Below are 20,874 nucleotides of genomic sequence, written 5' to 3'. Positions count from 1 at the left end.
TGGCGGCGCCTTCTGAGAGGGGGGACGTGGAGCTCAGGGGGTCGGCCCCCTGGAACCCACACAACTTTCCTGGCGTGCGGTGTGGTTTTCGTGGTGGGGCTTTCTTCCCGTTGGCCAGGCCTCTCCATAGCCCCGGGAAGACAGTGGAGTCCCTTCCGATCAGGAGGTCCACCGGTAGGTCGGGTACCACCCCTGCCGGTCCGGTGCTCTTCCCCTGGGTGGTGTGAAGCTCTAGGATCGCGGTGGGGTAGTCTCTGGTCTCCCCGTGAATACAGGTGACTGATACTGTACTTTTCAGATAGGGTAGCTCGACGAAGTCGGGGCGGACGAGGGTGACGGCGCTGCCGGAGTCGACCAGGGCGGTCGCGTCATGCCCGTTCGCTCGTACTGGGGTGAGGGGGGCCAAATCGCCCTGTTGGGCCCAACAGGTGGTCAGTAGTCCACAGGGGTGACTAGTCTCGCTAGCTGTGGGCATGGGGGCGTCCCCCCGCTGTGGGCAGTTCCAGGCAATATGTCCCATCTCCCCACAGTCATAACACCTGCGGGTGTCGGGGTTTAACAGGGATCTGCGCTGGGGGGTTTCCACGGGAGGGGTCCTCATGGCCGGCTCTCGTGGGGAATCTCCATGTTTCAACAGTCGGGGCCGGGGGGATATGTCCATCTTGGGCGGTCTTCCCCCACGCACCAGAGCCTGCGCCGCTTGCCAGCCCTCCACTACCTCAGTCAGTTCCTCGAGACTGCGGGGATTTTTTTGTCCTGCCAATTTTTTTGCTTCAAACGGTAATGACCTCAGTAATTTATCCATGATTACCCGATCAAGGGGGGAAAATGAGAGGGGCTCCGACATCAGCCAGGCGGTAGTGATCCGCGTGATATCATACAGTTGCGCTCTGGGAGAGAGGGTGGCATCATAATTCCACTCATGAAATCGCTGCGCTTTTGTCAGAAGAGTCACCCCGCTACGCTGAAGCACTTCCTCCTTCAGTGCTGCGTAGGTGACGGGTGAAATATTGGCTAGGTCTTGGTAAGCCCGTTGCGCGGTGCCCGTCAAAAAAGGAGCGATCAAGTCTGCCCACCGTTCCTCGGGCCATTGTTCACGTTTTGCAGTGATTTCGAAAGTCAGAAGGAAAGCTTCCACTTCGTCACTGGCTGTTTGTTTGACCAGGAAGCGCGAGGGATTCACTCGCTCCAGTCGTTTCACTTCCTGTTGGTTGGTTTGCACCTCCATATATTTTTCCATTTGCTGGTGGTGTTGGTGCTGTGTTTGCTGTTGAAGTTGCAGCATTTGTACTTGCAGCTGCAGTGCCTCTTCGTGCCTCCTCTGAGTCTCCGCATTGCTGGCTATGAGACCGGCGAGAAGCTCCTGCACAGGGTTGGGCGCGGACATTTTGATGTCGATACGACGCGTAATATAAATATTAGATATTGTCCAGAAGCCGGTTAGACTGCCCACATTCTCCACCAATGTAACAGCCCCGGGGTGGTCAGGGGTGTTACTGGACAATATGCAATACTTATAAAGACACGGAGACGTAAAGACGTGGCAATCAAATACTTTACTGGGGTATTGGTAACGACACAGCAGCCACACAGCCAATACAAGTCCGTTAAGCAAGAGAAGGGTCTAGGTGTAGTTCCGGGGTCTGATACACAAGGCGCAAGTCTCGTACGGTCCAGGGATGGGGCAGGGGCGTCGTTCTCCTCCAAGCAGGGGTCAGTAGCCGGGGGCAATCCAGTGGGGGTAGTCTTCCGTTCCAGGGTCGTTGGCTAAGTAGTCTCACAATCTCTCACCGTCTTGAATGGTTTCACCTAAGTTACTTCCCCTGACTTCACATCTTCCTTCTCCTTTTATATCCGCCCATGAAGCTCCCCTGGCCGGCTCTCTCAGGTGTGCCTTGTTGCGCTGATTGCCTGCTGGCACTAAGGGGGCGTGTGCAAAGTGCAATCCATTTCTCTCTGGTAGTCTGTAGTATTTTCCTGCCATCACTACTCCCTGGGCTCGCCCACCCCGGCTGCCACAAGGTTAACAGTTTAGTTGTCGTGTTGTTCTGGTATTTTGCATTTGAAAAATTGCAGAATGACAATTTTTTCCTTTTTAATTTGCAAATCCAATCATTGTTATGATATACCATCAATAATATACACAATTACATATTTTACAAAACAGATCTTTTAATATGTTGCTTGGAAGACGAAAAAAAAACTGTATGTGGCTCTTCAAGAGAAGCAATTAGCATTTCTTTCTTCCAAGCTACGTGACCTTATCCTAGAGGGACTATATAATCCTCCAGTCATTTTCAACACTGAATGTCCAAACCTCCACTGCTGCGTTGCATTCTTGATTGATTTTCTGCTATTGTCCCCGTCTTCCTACAAGGCGTTTTAACACATGAGATTGAAACATATCCCCCATAATCCAATTTTCCTTGCTAAGACCACAGCTTGTCTAATTCTGTATGAAACAGCTGAAACATGTTTTGTGTCAGTGGTGTGTAAAATTGCCTTCGAACAACCCATTGACATTCAAAAGAGCGAGAAAAAAAAGATGTGTTTCTCCAGTTGTGTCAGATAAGAGGGTGTTATTTGGTTGAAGGCAGTGTCACGCCTTTTGCTATGCGTGTGCACATCACCAGAATGTGATGCGTTTAAAAAAGCCTGTTGCACTTTCTCCCTGGAATATGTTGTTCTTAATGAAGAGGGCCCCAACTAGTGTAGCTGTTATCTCTCTATGAAGATGATGATTTCTATAATGCAGTCTTGCACATATGTTTGAGAAAAAAATGACAAATCACATAATTCATACAGCCAGTAATGTTTCTTGCATGGTTCCAGCTTGCTTATCCTGCACATGGCAAAGTATTGACCCTGCCATATGTTACAATTATACGCATGGTTTCCTAAAGGCCAGGAAAACAACAGCCTGTGACAATAAGGTTGCAGACTGGACTGGATTAAAATATTATTAGTTATTTTTATGTCAATGTCACTAATCACCTGAGGAAAGCCTTTGTGAGTACTATAGAGTTTCAGATTAAATTAGCTTGTTTGTTATCAAAAGTCAACAAATTTACAAAATGTGTTGTCCTGGCTTCTGATTGCATTGCAGCTTAATCAGTTAAGTTTATATAAAAGAGTTGTTTCGACATAATTTTGATGACTTTATTCATGCAAAGTGTGTAGCAGGTTCTTCAAGATCTCATGGACATGTTTATTGAGAAAATGTGTATTAAATTTGACTTTCAAAGTTACGGGCTATTTTGCCAACAATTTGTGTAGCCAACTGCCATGCTGCTGTGGGGCTGCTAAGCTCGTTCTATTCTCTATTCTAGCTGCAACTGAGTTAATTACAATGTGAAATATTTGAAAAGCTTTAACATTGTAGGTTTAGGATCTATGGGTCTGTCTGTTAAGAAGAAAATGTGCAGCACGTAGTGTGGAGAAAAGCGATGATATTGTGAAGGGCAGTCATCTATAATAATGATCTGACCACTTATCAAGAGAGAAAATAACTTATCAATAATCACACCTGCAATGTTTGGCTGGAATGACAACCTGGACTGTGTCCAAAATCACTTTGCCGATACTTGGTACAGGGAATTATAGAGGGAATTAAAGGGAATCATTTTCACAAAGAGAAATTTGACAAATAAAATGGAGAAGTGGAAGAAAATACGGAGCAGATATGGATATAAGGCTGAATTATTTTAACCCTCAATGGCACATGATTAAAGTGAAAGAACAACCTTCATGTTGCCTCTTTTCACTTTTATCTTAAATCAGTTGCCAAGTATCTCTGCCTGGTACTTTTACACAAAACACAACAATACAATATCTGTGCATAGCTTCTACGGGATTGGAAGTTTATTAAGCGATTGTGGTTATAGCACACAAAGTACAATTAAGTTATGGTTAAAGTTAGGCAAATAAAATCCTTGCAGTTAGGGAAGGATTAAGAGAGTACAGCCTGATAGAGGTTAGGTCAGATGATAGCCAAAGTCATAAGGATACAAATCATTGAGATCTGAACCAAATGTCATCAATCATAATCAATAGTTGATGTTCCAGCGGTGGACCAACTGACGACGCCATCCAAAGAACTGCTGAAACGCGAAGGTTAACTGCTGGATTTTAACATGTACAAAATGCGGTCCCCCACATAAACATTATATGGTATACACCCATCCATCATGCTAAGCTCCACAGACAGCCCTTCGCCTCACCTCATAAAGGGCACAAAACACCATGAATTGGCAATTAAAGTTAGCATTGGCCAGTTCATTGTGAGCATTCAATATCAACATAATTCCTAGGATTACTGGGCTTCCCTTTATAATGTCAGACCATCAGACGTGACCCTTCGGGAGGCCTCTGTGTGGCAGTTGTTTGCCTGTTAATACACATCCAACATTGTCTAACTATGCAGACGAGGATGGGCGGAGAAAACGGGGAACTTTGAGGAGCTTTGAGAATAAAATATCCAAAAGTTTCCACATCATGATTCCTCATCAGCTGATGTCCGTATGACTGTCCTTGCAGAAAGTCTTAACTCATTACTCTGTCAAACGTGAATACAAATATGTGATGATTCTGCAAAACTAAAAAACTAAAAATCATATTCACAGTGCTGGACAACTGCCAACTACTACCACCTAACAATATTTCAATCAGTCATTATAAGGCTGACTAAAGTTAAGTGATTAACGTGATTAAAGTGATTAACATATTAATCACTGTTTGAGTCCTTGAGCTATCCTGACACAAATGTCCTTGCCACGACAGAGAACGATTAAAAAACAATAATTCATAGGAAGAATAATATGGATATGAAGACTTATTTTCATTTTCAAAAGCTCTGCTTCCTGTTCCCCCTGTTACCACCTACTTAACCCTCCTGTTACTTTTGGGGTCAATTTGACCCCATTCAATGTTTAATGTCTCTAAATAAATAATTGACATCATTTTTTTTGCTTCATATTTAATGACTTTTCCTAATTTAATGGGGACAACTGGGTAAACATACAATTAACATGATGATATGTTTTCAATGTCCTGTACACATGCTGTAAGCATCGGTGTTCTTTGAGGTGTTGTCACAGCTCTTTGACCATGAAAGTGACATAGAGGAGGAGAATGTCTCTGAGACAGAGGATGCTGTTGAGAAGGACCCTGATTATGAGGCATCCTCCTCTGATGAGAATGAGACACTCATTGTTGACCCTCCTGTTGTCTCTCAACCACCAGCAAACACTCTACCTTCCAAAAATGGAAAGTTATTGTGGTCCGTCTCCCCACTTGAACAACAGGGTAGACTTAGTGCTTCTAATGTCATCAAAATGGTTCCAGGTCCCACCAGATACGCTGTCAGCCATGTCAATGACATAAAATCAGCATTTGTACAAGTCAAAAGGCAAAGCAACAGCAAGCCTTTGGGCTGCTGACACTGGAAGGGCAATATTTCCAGCCACCGTGTCTCTAAACACCTTCCATGTTTTCTCACGTGTCATACGCTTTGATGACAGAGAAACAAGGCAGGGCCGACGAGAGCGTGACAAACTTGCAGCAATACGGGATGTATGGGACAAGTGGGTTCAACGATTACCCTTTCTTTATAATCCAGGCCCCTACGTGACTGTGGATGAATGTCTGGTTGCATTTCGTGGACGCTGTCCCTTCAGACAATACATTCCGAGCAAACCGGCCAAATATGGAATCAAAATATGGGCAGCATGTGATGCACAGTCTAGCTATGCTTGGAATATGCAGGTGTACACTGGTAAATACCCTGGAGAAGCGCCTGAAAAAAATCAGGGCATGAGGGTGGTACTTGACATGGCTGAAGGACTGAATGGTCACAACATTACATGTGATCATTTTTTCACATCGTACGCCCTGGGTGAAGAACTTCTCAAAAGGAAGATTACCATGTTGGGGACAGTGAGAAAAAACAAGCCGGAGCTTCCCACTGAGTTGCTTTTGATGAAGAACAGGGAGGTAACATCTTCAATTTTTGCCTTTACTGACAAAGCCACTGTCGTCTCCTACTGCCCCAAGAAAGGGAAACATGTCCTGCTGATGAGCACCATGCACAAAGTTGCTGTCCTGAGCACCAGAGAAGACAAAAAACCACAAATGGTCTTAGACTACAACGAGACAAAGGGAGGTGTTGATAACCTGGACAAGGTCACAGCCACATACAGCTGCCGACGCATGACTGCCTGTTGGCCCCTTGTAATTTTCTTCAACATCATTGATGTGAGCGCCTACAATGCCTTTGTAATATGGAGGGAAATGAACAAGGACTGGAACAGCGGAAAACTGAGTCAAAGGAGGATTTTCCTGGCGCAACTGGGTTACGCGTTGGTGAAACCTCATATCGAGAGAAGACGGTGCCTTCCGAGAGCATCAACAGCTGCTGCAACCGTTGTGAAGGACATCCAAACAGAGACATACACCCCAACTCCTCTGGTTCAAACTGGAGGCAAGAAACGTGGCAGGTGCCAGGTCTGTCCCAACAGAAATGACTCCAAGACCAGCAACACCTGTGTGAAATGCAAGAAATACATCTGCAAGGAACATGCATGCACTCTCTGCACATCATGTGTACAGTAGTGCAAACAACAGGCTGGAATGTACCTTCTGGTGGCCTGAAGGAAAAATAACATACTGTTCATATTCTGTCAGTTCGTATTCTGTCAAACTAATTTTAGTGACCATGTAACTTTGTTTTTTACTATCTCGCACATACATATTCACATTAGTAGCATAGAACAATCCCTGATGCACACGTCTTTTTTATAGTTTTTTTTGTATATACAGAAGTGTTATGTGTTCTTTACTGATGTTCTGATGATGATGATGTTCTTTAAAAAAAATAAAATCCTTCAAAATTTTGGAAATTGGTTTTGTTTTTCCTGGGGTCAAATTGACCCCGAACATAACAAATGTTACTAGTCTTAATAACAAATAGTTTTTCATTCCAAACTTTACAGATAACAAAAATATGTACTTAGACATAATATAAAGCCATTAAAACACCAAGAAATTATCTCTTTTAAATGATATGTCAATCAGTGAGATTTTATTCTGATCTGCATATTTCTCCATAGTCGCTTAACAGGTATTCCCGGATGTTTAAGGGGGTGGGTGTCTTTTTTTATTTATTTAATGCGCTATTTAGGTAGTCAACAAACAAGCAAAAAGTTCCTAATACATAAACTTGGAGAAAAATTAGAATTATGATCATTTTCTGGAGGTTGAAATTGCTGGGGTCAAATTGACCCCAATAGTAAAAGATGTTAGTAAATTTGAAGGTAACAGGAGGGTTAAGCATGCATGGTCAAGCAGCAGCAGAGTCTGCTCGTTTGTCTCATTAGTGGAGAAGAAAATTCCCACATCTCAGGGCATGCAGAAGGAAAGACAACCATGTTGAAATCCTGCTTCATGGTTGATTTTCTGTATCCAACATCAATAGAAGAGGTAGGGGGAAAGCTCTGACAAGTTGTTTTGTGTTTATTTACGTTATTGTTATTGAACAAAACAGTTATTCTTGAAAGAAGTGAAGCAGTCTTTAAGTAATGTCGTTTCACATTTCTCCCTCATTTTTTCCTGTTCAGGCTGAAGGAGGTGGCAAACAAACTCAAATTTGGATAAGCATTGCTTTCTCAACAGTTGTGAAAAGAGTGAGAGAAGAGCTGACAGTAACAGGTAAAATCTTGAATTATCTTATCAAAAAAAAATTTTTATGAATGTATTTTGCAAGCCAAAGATAGTTAAATGCTTGTAAAGGCAGTGAAAAAAGTAGCAAAGTGATCAATGTATTGTATGATGTGTTCAAAACAAATGCATGTGCCATGGGAGATTTACAATTAAAGTGTAAAACAGAGCTGGATCCTGATCACAATCATAAACATCCAGGAGGCCATACTTTTGCCATGACGTGTGGCTGAAAGCTCTGGAAAAATCACATTCAATAAAACTTGTGATGGGAATTTAATGACTGACTGGTTCACCAATTTGGTCCGGACTGAAATATCTCAACAAGCATATTGTCACAAGCATTCATGGTCCCCAGATGATGAAGCCTACCTACTTTAATGATCTCCCAACTTACCCTCTAGTGCCATCATGAAGTTAACATTTTGGTTTTCAGTATTGAGATGTAATGAATAGTTTGCCATGAGGTTTGGTACAGATATGTTCAAGGTAACCAGAGGATGAATTCTACTGACTTTGGTGATCTCCTGACTTTCCATGTAGCCCCACCAGCTGTCACCCAAAGAATAACATCAACTAGACGAATTAGTGCAAAATTCTGGTTCCGAGAAGAAGTATCCTAAATGTATCTTGTTCCTGCTAACATATATCACTGTGAAACTAGAGGCCAAGACATATTAAAATAATGCTTGTGTTTACAATGGTTTGTGAAGTGAATGAAATTTATTTAACTTTAAGGAATAGCGAAATTGATGTGAAAACAATATACAGCTATCAACCTACTGCATGCATCTATCCATCTATGTCTATTAATGAAACGCAACTTTATTATTGTAAATCTGATACATTGTAAAGGCAGGAAACTACGGATAAAGCTTCAGAACATTCTTTACCTAATAGCCTGTATGAAGTGTGAAAACTCAGTATTGAAACACTATCATCAGATTACTTTCAGACAAACACTTGAACGATCATGACAATGATATAATTCACTTGAGAAAAATAGCAAATAGCCTTTTGAGCTTGAAATTTGACCGTTCATGTCATCGTTTTCAAAGAACCATGATCATGTACTTGTAGTTGCCACATTAATTAAGTAGTGGCTGTAGCTAACCTTGAAAAAGTGAACAAACTGTATCCATTGTGAACAATTCAGAGGAACAAGTCTGAACCTACCAAGTGCCCTAAAATGTTAATATGTAAACTTTGAAGTCAAAGTTGGAAGTAAATCTGTGTGCACAGATGTAATAAATAGGATGCAGGGTTTTCTTTGAAGGCACTCCAGATGTCTTTTTATATCAATCTTACATTGGTTTAGAGGTAGCCCTCTTTCATGTCAAAAGCTCATAGCAAAAAGGCCATGGCTTCAGCATTCATTATAGATAGCTCTTGAGAACATTCTCATGAATAAAATAGCAGATTATAGTTGAGGAAAAACTTTTAACTTATGGTTGCAATGTTTTTCTACACCTGTGGCCCAGTGCCCCAATTAAGATGCAAATAAAACATGCGCATTTATATATATATATATATTTATGGGTATTTATTGTTGATCACATTTTTTTTAAATGTACATAAAAGCTTTGTAATGCTTCGACTAAACCGAGTCAAATGCACCTTTCACATGATGGAAAGACAAACCCCACCATGACTGCAAATTATTTGTGGATTGCATGTACAGGCCAGCTGCATGGTTCTTACACCAATTGATCCCTTCAACCGGTACAGTCATTTGAACTAGCCCGAACCAAGTACAAAAAAACAAACACTCACACAATGTAGTCTTGAATATATTTTTGTAAACCCGGCGGTAAGGGTATAAAATATAATTTTGCAATAATTTTCACAAATACTTACATTGGATGTGCTGTTTTGAAAAGAAATGGATGAAAACGTTCTGCGTGTGTGCACATATGCTTTAAAAAGTGTCCGTTTTTGGCTCAACAGATGGCTGATGTAAACACGGGCTACTGCTATGCAACTTCCCTGGAGCTGCGTCTAGGTGATGAATAGCCACAGCAGTCACTGTCTGCTCGACCTACTTTGTCCTCAATTGACATAATTTCAGTTTAGGTTATAAGCAACATCTATCATTGACTGAAAACTACAGTGCAGTGCTTTATCCCCCGGTGCTGCTGTGCTTGAATTAGATTCCTTATTGATTCGGTCTTGATTTAGATTCCTTATTCATCTTCATGCCGGGCGGTCATGTTGCATGAGATGGACGAATGCATTGCTGGATGTCACCACTGCACACACTCACATGTTACAAGTATGACAGCAAGTGGGACCGGCTGTTACGAAACACAATGAATGTCTCCACTGACAACAAAGTTACATACAGCTAAACAAGCACATATAAAACTCTCAGTGCATCATCTGTAACAAGATTGACTCTCTAGGAGACAGATCTGAGGATGCTCTATTTCTGGTTGGCTTATCTAGGTCTAGTCACAGCAGAGGCCGCAGAGATGCAGCAGGGAGACCTTTATATGGTGCCCATGGTAGTGCATACCATAGCCACATAGGTGGAGTCGCATCATACTGCTCATTATCTCTTCCTATAAAGTTAGAGGGAAAGTTCTCATTGTGGAAGTATTTTGTCTTCTCTCTGAATTCCAGTTTGTAAGTTTTGTGTCAATGATTTAAACTTGGTGAAGCGATGTATCGTACCATGCACTTTGGAAGTCAGAATTTTTACCAAAGAATCTAATATTTTGATGATTCAACCAGGAGAGATTCATGCCCTGGTTCAACTGAGTGAGAATTTTACTGACAGAACTGGCACCTTACATATATCCTACAACTTTGGAAAAATGTTGTTGAAAATCAAGTTATCAGTGGCTGTTTGCAACATGATATTTTCAGGTATGCACACCACAGTCAGTCCTTCATCCTCTGCCAAAACATTCTGTGAACTCGCACTCTTCTCTCCATGAGACAGGGAAACAATATAGAAAATATTACAGGAAACACTCTTTGGAGGAACTGGGGGACATCTGGGAAAAGATTCTTCAGAAAATACTCTTTTCATGGAAACTCAAAGACGCTGCAATGTTACTGACCAACAAGTTAAATCTATAACTGTGCCACTCACTTCCAAAGGCAAAGCTAAGGAAAAGGGCCACAAGCTCCGGTTGCTTCAAACAACACAGCATCAGTCAGGAAACAGCAGTCTAGTAGTCTTGACTGTCCAGCTCAGTCATCAAGCAAACCAAACAAAGATAAATAAATGTATACAAATACATATTACTCTTTATTCTTCATCACAATGGTTTCAATGTCATTAATACATTTTGCTACTCATTTGCAAATATGAGAGTCCATTTTATTCAATTGAATAATTCTATACATATTCAGATAAACACATAATTAGCATTTTCCTTTCCGAATTAATATCACGCAAAAGTGATCCAAGCATTCCCTTATTCAACAAAGCTTTTGCATTTGCCATTCTAAACACCGAACAGCGGGTTGCAGATAGTGATGCATTAACATTAACATATACCGCAGCAGTGACTTGTCTGGAATAAATAAAACAACTGGATTAAAAGCATTAACAGACAAAGGAAAGCACAGTGCCTACAGACACACAAACCTAATCAACACTAAATCCAGTGACAGTGAAAACAGACTAATCACCCAAAGAAAGGTAAATGTGCTAAAAAGGAAAGTGACTGGTGAAGAAACACACTTGCCCTCTGGTATTCTTCCTCAGTTTATGCTGTGTATGTTGGCCACCCGACTGTGGAGAATTTGATTGTTTAACAACAACAACTAAAAACATGAAATGTTCACCCAAGTGCTTCCTCAGAGATGTTAGAGCAAAAAGACTGGAAGAAGGGACAAGCAGCCAGCCTTGCACTGTCTTAAGGTAAGGAAAATAGCTATATCACCACTAAAGATAAGCACTCTGCGAAAAAGCACATTTAACGAAATGCCACAAAAATCCTTCAAGAGAGGAGGTAAAATGTCTATAGAATGGGAAGATCTGAAAGTGAAGGGTAACCTGTTCTGGGAGTCTGGGGGCAACAATTTGAAATGCTGGATTACCTTCGGATTTCAATAGGATGCAAGCAAGGGAGAAATACGGTGCTGAGGATTCTGGTGATATAAACTGAGGGAGAAATCAGATAATCTTGAAAATCGATTCTGTGTTTGGTAGCCAGTGAAGGGAGACCAGAAAAGGGGAGGAATTTCCTCTCCTCTGAATGAAGAGCCTTGTGTTTTGAACATGCTGCGGGCGAGACAAGGCTGATTGGCTGACTACCACTTAAAGGGAATTACTGTACAATAATCAAGACAAGAAGTAACTAAAGCATGTACTCTGATCTCCAAATTCCCAAAGACCAGAAATGATTATCAGCCGTGGCACTGGTATCATTTTAGCCTTGTGAGTCTGTGTGCGTTATCATGGCTGGATGTGGTCCTGGAGACACCTACTTTAGCAGGAACTACCACAGACATGGTTTAGACTACTTTGCCAGGTGTTGTTATGTCTATCTGACTGAGGACAAACTTTGTCACTGTGATAGTGTCACAACTGTGAATGATGCAATCACGAAACTTTACAAGTGTGTAGTTGAGATCAAAATCAAAGCCGAGTTTAAAGATGGGTGTGGTCAAAGTGAGGGCGCCGGAAGAATATGGATACATTACTTTACGTTTAAACGCCGCTCTAACATGAACTGCAAAGAGTCAATTGTGCACAAAAGCACTTTCTTAAAGTCACAATGGAGAGAGAAATGTGGACAATCTGCAAATTAAAATTATTAAATAAATGTAGTGGAGTAAAAAGTACAATATTTCGTGGAATAGACTCAGCCATTAAACTAGCATGAAACGGAAACACTCAACTACTTCACAATTGTACCATCATTTTGTATAGTACTTGAGTACATTTTTGTCACTTTCCACCGCTGTTAACATTTATACTTTATTTTTTTTCTGTTCCGAGTCAATACTAATTATTAACAACGGATATTATTTTTAACTCACAATTCATAATGAATCTCGAAAGTTACCAACAGTATTTGTGGTACACATTTACATTTTCAATCATCAGGACATACTTTGAATGTAAATAAGTTGCCAGAGTGCATACAAAAAGCATCAACATAGAGCTGTTTATCAAAAATATTCACTGGGGGAGGATCCCCCGCAGCCCCCAACTTAAACCACACAGGCTTCTACACACAACAAACCCCATTTAACCCCTGAGTATAAGGTTTTTGAATTTTGCCAAAATGATGGGAGTCTTTGGAGCCAAAGATGGGGACAACTTATGCTTGTTTAGCTTCATAAAGCCTTCAGCAAACCAGAATGTAACATCCTCAAGAGTAGTGACTTAAAGCAACATGGATCATCCATTTTCAGTGGAGAGTACAGCCGTGTGTGGTCAGAGGAACATGGATATATGGATTTTTGTTGTTGTTGCTGCTTTAATAGAGCCCACTGGGAGCATAAATAGGATAAAATCGGATCTAAAATATCAAAATAGAGCCTAAATATGGCAGAGGAAGCAACGCTGAAGAACACAGCAATCCTGTTTTCTGCCCACTGTGGCAGGGGTTAGTGCAGTTATTACTGAGTCTTTGAACATTTCTTCAAATACTATTTGACCTCCATGTTGGTCCACATATCCCATCTTTGATAAACTTTGTCAAATCAAACAAACATGAAATTTACTTTGTATTCACAATGGATCCGTTTGGCTTCGAAAACAGAAGATGCACAGGGTCCCTTTCAAAATGGCACTTAGTCTGGAGCAGCATGGCTCAACAGGGGTTGAATCACTCAAAGCATCTAGTAGGGAAAAGGAACAAAACAAGTCTCTGTTGTTTGAAACCTCGACATTCCAACATGTTTTTTTCATGTAAACACCAGATAATTGTTTGGTTTCATTTATATCTCATTCCCCGTTATTTTGTGAGATATTCACAGTATGCTCCGTGGGAGGGTTTGGAAGCGTTTCTTCCCTATTGGGAGCTAATATCCAAGTCAGCAGTTCTTGAATTGTAATGATAGAGTGCCCAAAAATGTAATCCCTCCTTGACTGTCTCCCATGGTGAGTCAATGACATAAGTGACAAAGCTATTACTTCAGACAAATGTCTCTGGAAAATTCACACCAGGATATCCAAGCAGAAATAATAATACCATCTTTCTTTGAACTTTCTACAACTTCCTTTAACTTTCTTTTCCCATTGCTTTCCTATTGTATTTTGATTTTATTGTTTTGGTGTTTATTGAGTAGAAGGTGCGCCGTATATCAGAACATTCTTGACAAGCTATAGAGGCAGAAAGGGTACCTTCCATAAAAAAGAGAAGTTTGATCGACTACTTCTACTACTGTGTTCAACATTTTGATTTCTTTTTCCTCCAAAGATTCTTAACATGCCAGCATTCTACAGAAGGAAACTGTACATGACTGTCTATGCACACAGAGACACCTCGGTAAAAAAAAGATATATTATGTATCCAATTTGAATATTACATTTGATTCCATTGCCAACTATCCAATTGCAAACCTTTACGAATAATCTATAAAACAACTGCAACTACTATGCATTTAAAGAGGAAATGATGTAAAAAATATTGTGTCTCACTTATTAAACAGGCCATCCCAGCCACATAAATTATAAATGACATCTCATTGTTTGCTGAGAGGTACATTAATTGAAAATCGTACGTTGGCCAAACACTGACAAAGTGTGCGGCTCAGGGCGCATTTCCTCCATGGCCGTGGGCTACGACCAGCACTAGTAGGCTTGGAATGGCCCGGTTCAATGTAGCTCGAGGCTCTGGCAGCCCTCACCCAAAGCTCGCCGCTTGCCGTGGCCATCAAATTGCCCGCTGCTCCCTTTCCCTGCGGGCAGGAATGGGGCACCCTGACACCGATCAATCTTTAGTACGCGGCGATGTCCGCAACTCACCCAACCCGTGGAGGACACGGACCCTGGGAAAATGGGGAAAAAAGCTAAATTATGTTTCACAAGACTTGCTTTCACAGATTAGTAAGTAAGGCTTGTGCTAGTGCTATCAGTTGCCAAGGAGTGTGTGTATGTGTAAATCTGTTTAATTTGTAGGAGCTGTGTATGCACAAGCGTGCACTACTAGGACGTGGAAGAAATAACTGGCTGTGCGCTGGTAGTGCAGCTTTCAAGGTAGCATGGTGGAGGCCATGGACACCTTTCACCTCTCCACAGCAAATGATTGATTCTCTATTCCTGCCGAGTGCAAGTGGCCTTGGTCCACATTTGGAATTTGGCCTTGTCAGTTGGAAAGCATCACTCTGGGGCTTGCAAAGGGAAATTAGTAAAGGGCCATTGAAGAAACAAAGGATGTCTGCATTAAATAAGAGATAGCAATAGTATTAACCTTGAGGCTGCTCAGGAACAAGATAAGCTCATTGTTACCTTCTTTTAAATTACCAACTGAAAAACAAGCATACACATACAAGTTTACTTAAAACTGGGCTGTCTGGTATGATATATAATACAGCAGCATGCCTGCAGAGCCACTGGACCCTGGACTCTGACCTCTCTAGATGAGTCACGCAAACATATATATTTTCATTGAGGGTTCATTTCATCCTTATTTCTAGTGAGAATTGATTGGCTACAGTAATTCTAAATTGTAAATAATTTATCAATCATTACATTTTTATCACCTGACCTGAGTAGCAGCATTTATTTTTCTCTTCTTAACTTATCTGTAATCCTTGAATGAATTAATTACAATTAACTTTGTGTGGAGAAAGGTGTTTTAAAAGCTAAAATAGTATAAAAAAACCTTAATGTCACACTGATGAGAAATGTTATAATACCAAGTGAGACTAATAAAATAAATTTCTTCGATCAAGTTAGCTGAAGGGATTTGTCTGCATATTTTTTTCAAGTTGCTGGCTGAAAGAGCTGGATGTGCCCCACTGAATGAGTCATTGTTGAAATGCACATGTGATATGAGCAAAAAATATGAGCCGAGAACGCATTGTTTCAATGCGTTCGATCAAGTCATAGTGATTTTCTTGGGAAATAAGTGTTTATTACACAATAATACAATTTAAAACTAGACTAGTCAGGAGACTGTCAGTTCTATCTTTCCCATGGTGAGATGAGTTTGTGTTTTCTAAGTCTCTTATGTTTAATGGAGAAACAAGGTCAGGATATCCAAGTACAGCTGCTGCACATATAACCCTCACACCAAGGCAGTCTATTCATGACATTGTCAATGCACTATTCATGCATTTTTGCTCAGCCTACAGACTACCTCTCAATGCCTCCCACTGTTTTCATCCTGGATTTTAATATATAGAGTCACTCACTGTGTTTTTTTTGTTTCTTTGTTTTAAAGGCTGATACAATTATGTTAATTAGTCAAATGGTTAAAATTTAAATGGCGAGACGCTGCTTAAGTGTTGCTGTCGTTGACGTAGTTATGCCGTTAAATAGCACTTTTTGGATGGAATGGAACAGGGTGAAACAAAAACATATGATTGGTCACCTCACCTTGTCATTGAAATGCAAAACTGAGACCAGCTCAACTTTGATTTGTAGTGCGTCACTTCCCCAAACTCACGACGGGCAACCAGCTGCCATTGAAAATGACTTGAAGGATGTTGCTATGTCGCTCACAGTGTGAATTCAGGATTATGCCTAGTCCACATTGACATCTGTGTCATGGAAATGTTGCATTGGAAAATTAGCTGTCACCTCTGTAGCGCATTCTAACGCCTCTGTTCCTTAATATAGAGGAAGAGTAATTGTACATGTATGAGTAAACATGTAAAAAGTCCTGTTAGAAGGTTATTTGACAATGTCTGCCGTTCACGGATGTATTTATGCCACGGTTTGCACGACATGTCGCTTCATTACTGACGCCTCGCATAGGAGATAACAGCAACACTGAAAACGGAGTTTCTGAAAATCTTCTCGCTGTTTATTATTTTTTTTTCGAAAGCTCCCTTTTCAGGGACCTTAAAATGCCATTTGAGTGTTGCCGAAAGTTCAAAAAGCCATATAAAAAGCTATATTTACAAAATACCTCCACACTGGTGGCCCCAGGCTCATGTTGCTCAAATCTCACTTTTAGCTTGAGTCCATTGACTGGGGAAAAAAAATAAGCACTTTACTCGAATAACATGCCTTCCTGACCAACTCCAAATGTGGTTTGCAACCTAATTTATTCGAACTGTGCTATGGATGCAACGACATCCGTATTTATAGCTGCACATTTGCAACTGGGTAACACATGATTATTTTGCATTTTTAAAGAGAAATGCAGGGACACGTCATTGGAATTTGACCCAATGCTGTGATACTGGGATGTTTTGTTATCTGACCTTTTACGGCATAAAGGGGGGATATATGATATGAGTTCAATGTGCAGCACTTGTGCAGCTAAACTATGTGTAGTTTTGAAATAGAAGCCTTGATTGAAAGTCAAAGTATAGAGGACACGGAAGAAACGCATATGGCACTGGGGTTGTCAAGTAGGCCCTTTCAATCATAAGTTTGTTATTCAGCCTCACACTGCCTTTAGGGGGACATTTAGTCTCATCATGAAGAAAATATAAATAGTTTTTAATTATAGTAAACTAGTCCTTTCTGAGCAAAAATGTTACCTCTTCACAAACTCAACACTAGACCTACACTTAGAACTAAAGTAAACATAGACAGTATCAGACCTAGCAATTTACACCTACACATCGGTCTAAAAAAAGGCCTGTGGCAAGGCCAATCATGCTGCCTGTAAAATGCCTTATTAAAGTGTTTTTGTAAAATGTCATGAATTACATTTTATTAATTACAGAGTAATTCATTTTCAGCATAAGATGTTTCCATAAAGCCAGAGATTGCGATCAAAATGGGACTCAAATACCTGTCCGGTAAAACAAAAAGAAGAAATCCCTGTTTTCCACCCAGAGAAGAACCATTCAATCTTATTTAAACACAACAGACAGCTGAAGTTGAGAAAGGCACTCAGTAATGAGTCATAGACACAATAATAACAGCTTTTCATAGGCAGCGTCAGTGCTACTTGGCACATGTCCAAGTTAAACAGCATGAACACAATCACAAAATCTGACCAAATCAGACCAAATCAGATGCAGATGGACAGATCCATCATGACTGTGTCTGAGCGCTCTTCTAAGTCTTCCAGCCCCCCTCTTGTCATTGTGAGCTCATGCCAAACAACTGCAAGGACATATGCAAATGAGTCGACTGCAGCTAACAGGAGATAAGTCTTTGGCACCACCACTGGCACTGACAGATGCTACAGACAGACACACGCCGCAGAACGTTTTGTCTTGAAGAGGCAAAGCTGTGGGCATCACGGGTTAAGATTTGGGGGCTTTTCACTGGCTAACGACATTCTGACATCTTGGCAGCACACTGATGGGGGTGAAACAGAGCAGTATGAACTGTCACAGTTCCAATTGTGCCATGCCGAAATGGAGGGCAGACAGGCTGGTAGGCAGACATTTCCAAAAACCACAGACCTGGTGTTAATGGTACATTCAAGCCTACTATTGGGCTGTCACATCAGCCAAAGGGAGATTATTTCTTCTGAGTAGATGTCTGGATGAAAGCGTAATAACCTAATGCATAGTTGAAAATAATAAAGAGCTCAGTATGTTTAAATTAAACAGCCATTACGCATAGAAATCAACACACTACAAGCAAATCGCAAATGAAAGCATAATTTCTTTAACATGTTATTTTAGTCACACTCTGCCATCTATGCATATTTTGTGGTATGTACATACTCCCCCGTATTACACTTGAGCCTTTTCATATTTCACAGTCTTTCTCTCCATTTCTTTTACTCGGAATGAATTTATTTTGGCCTCACTTCTCTTCTCAACAGTATACCATTATGGTGTGACAAAATGCCTCAAATGCTTAGGACCACACTTATTTGCATCTCATTTTATTTCCATTCAGTAAATTGTGATGACTCAACATTTTCTTTTCATAATTGAATTTCATTGAGCGAAAAAGGTGCACTGACGCAGTGTGACTGTTTGGCCTGTGTGTGTGTGTGTGTATGTGTTGGGGGGCGAGGATGGGTCCAGCTATTTATACTATGTAGGTTTTTTTGCTTGGTTTCATTATAATAGTTATGTATTTGTTCATAATATAATGTTCACAGTTCCTTAGCAAAAAAATACATCTTCGCAAACGCTGGACAATCTGATGACAATAAAAATCGGTATCTTTTTTAATATGAAACTATTTGAAAATATTGTTTGTCGTGTCTGTGTGTGTTGCATGCGCGATAGTGCGCCTTTATGATTATGCATGTAGCATCGTAATTTGCATCCTTCCCGATGAGTCACATTTGTTTACACTTTATCAGAAGAGGGGGGGGGGGGCTGGATTACACTGTAACAAACTTGATCGGACAGCTTGGCTTGTTGGAGATCTGGGTTGTACTTAAGGTTATAGGGTAAAACCATGGATCACTGTCAGATTGTATCAGCCAGTCCTATATGAAGCTCACTCAGCTCAGTGTGAACAGCACACATCCAAAAGTCATTTCCTTGACAATGTAACACCATGCCGCTGAAATGACAGACAGACCACTCTCTCTAAGAATCTCCTGCTTGTGTCTGGGGAATGAAAATGTGCTAAACACAGTGAAAACCAATCTCGTTCTTCATAATCATTCCTGGGATTTTCTTCGGTCTCCAAATGCAGGAGTGACATTAAGCCCGATAGCAGCAGGATAGGCCCATAGTTAGATTTGCACCCTATCAGACCATAGCCATTCTGGGAGTCCACTCAGGCTTTGCTATCAACTACCCCCCCCCCCTCCCCCACATGCCACATACACACACCCCAGCACAGAACCCAGCCCCCGCCTAGCAGCTTAAACGAACAAATAACTGACAGAAGGAACTTTTAAATTCACATACATAGACTCACATTCACACTTGCACACACACACAACCTGGAAGTCAAGTAATCATTTAAAGCTCGATTTGAATGAACAAACGGTGAAATACAATGCAAAAAATCAAATGCAAGCAGCTTAACTGAAGCCGAACTGTAATGGGACTGACTTCTTCAGATTAAAAAGGAAAGACGGGTGGATGTGCATGGAAGATTCTTCTTGGAATTCAATTTTGGAACCCACCCTGAATGTGATATTGATAAGGGTATTGATGACGAGATGTTGATATGTCTCGTATGGGGGTCTACGGTCCGGTGCATGCATTTTCAATTTCATAGCATGCGATATGCTTGTACAGTGTGCAGAAGTGTTTGACGTGTTCATTATTTTCATTATGAAAACAGTAAACCAAAGTTGCTAGTGGGAAAATTCTAGATTTTCAGTTTTTGACACTTGCATTACTCTCTGTTCAAAATAAATGTATCCTAATGCATTTATTTTCCCCTGCTGTACCAAACTTGCACTGAACTGCGATCCCTAAACCGGGGTAGAAACCGAACTGTGACTTCTGTTAACTGTAACATCACTAGCAGGCACATCAGTTGATGATGTCGTCTTCAGATTAAGATACAACTGAACACACCTAATTATTTGTCTAAAATATTGTGATAGCTGTTTTTACAGCTTATAGATAAGATAATCTGGTAACACTTTATAATAACTACACGCCATGAAGCATTAGTTAAGTATGAGTAAACACTTAATTCATCATTTATAAAGCATTGTACCTACATTAACACCCATTAGTATGCAATTCATGACAGTTATAAATGTTTTATTCTTGGTTGAACTGTCACCTGGATTGCTTTATTTACAATGGAGGTGATGCCGTGGCGTGTGCCCAGGTCCCAGGACCCCTAGTTAGTGACCTGCTAGCTAGATACTCATCTGCCATAATGTGTACATGCCAGTAAACTAAGAAACATACTGACGGGCATTGGAGGCCCGTCAGCAGTCATTTTTTCTGAAAGCGATCCCTCCTCCTCTGTTGCTCTTATGAGGTGTCTGAGGTTGTTGTTGTTGTGTGTGTGTGTGTGGGGGGGGGGGGGTAGCTTTACAGATTTTAAAGCCCCTTGAGCCAAATTTGTGAATTGGTGTATTGGGCTCTATAAATACAATTGACTTGACTGCAGCATGTTGGAGGCTGATCAGTTGTTTTCTTTTATTTTGGTGGAGGGAGGGTTGTACAGGCCACTGCACC

This window comes from Melanostigma gelatinosum (genome assembly GCF_949748355.1).
Source record: "Melanostigma gelatinosum genome assembly, chromosome: 2".
Lineage (NCBI taxonomy): Eukaryota > Metazoa > Chordata > Actinopteri > Perciformes > Zoarcidae > Melanostigma > Melanostigma gelatinosum.
Note: the sequence above shows the minus strand (reverse complement) of the source record.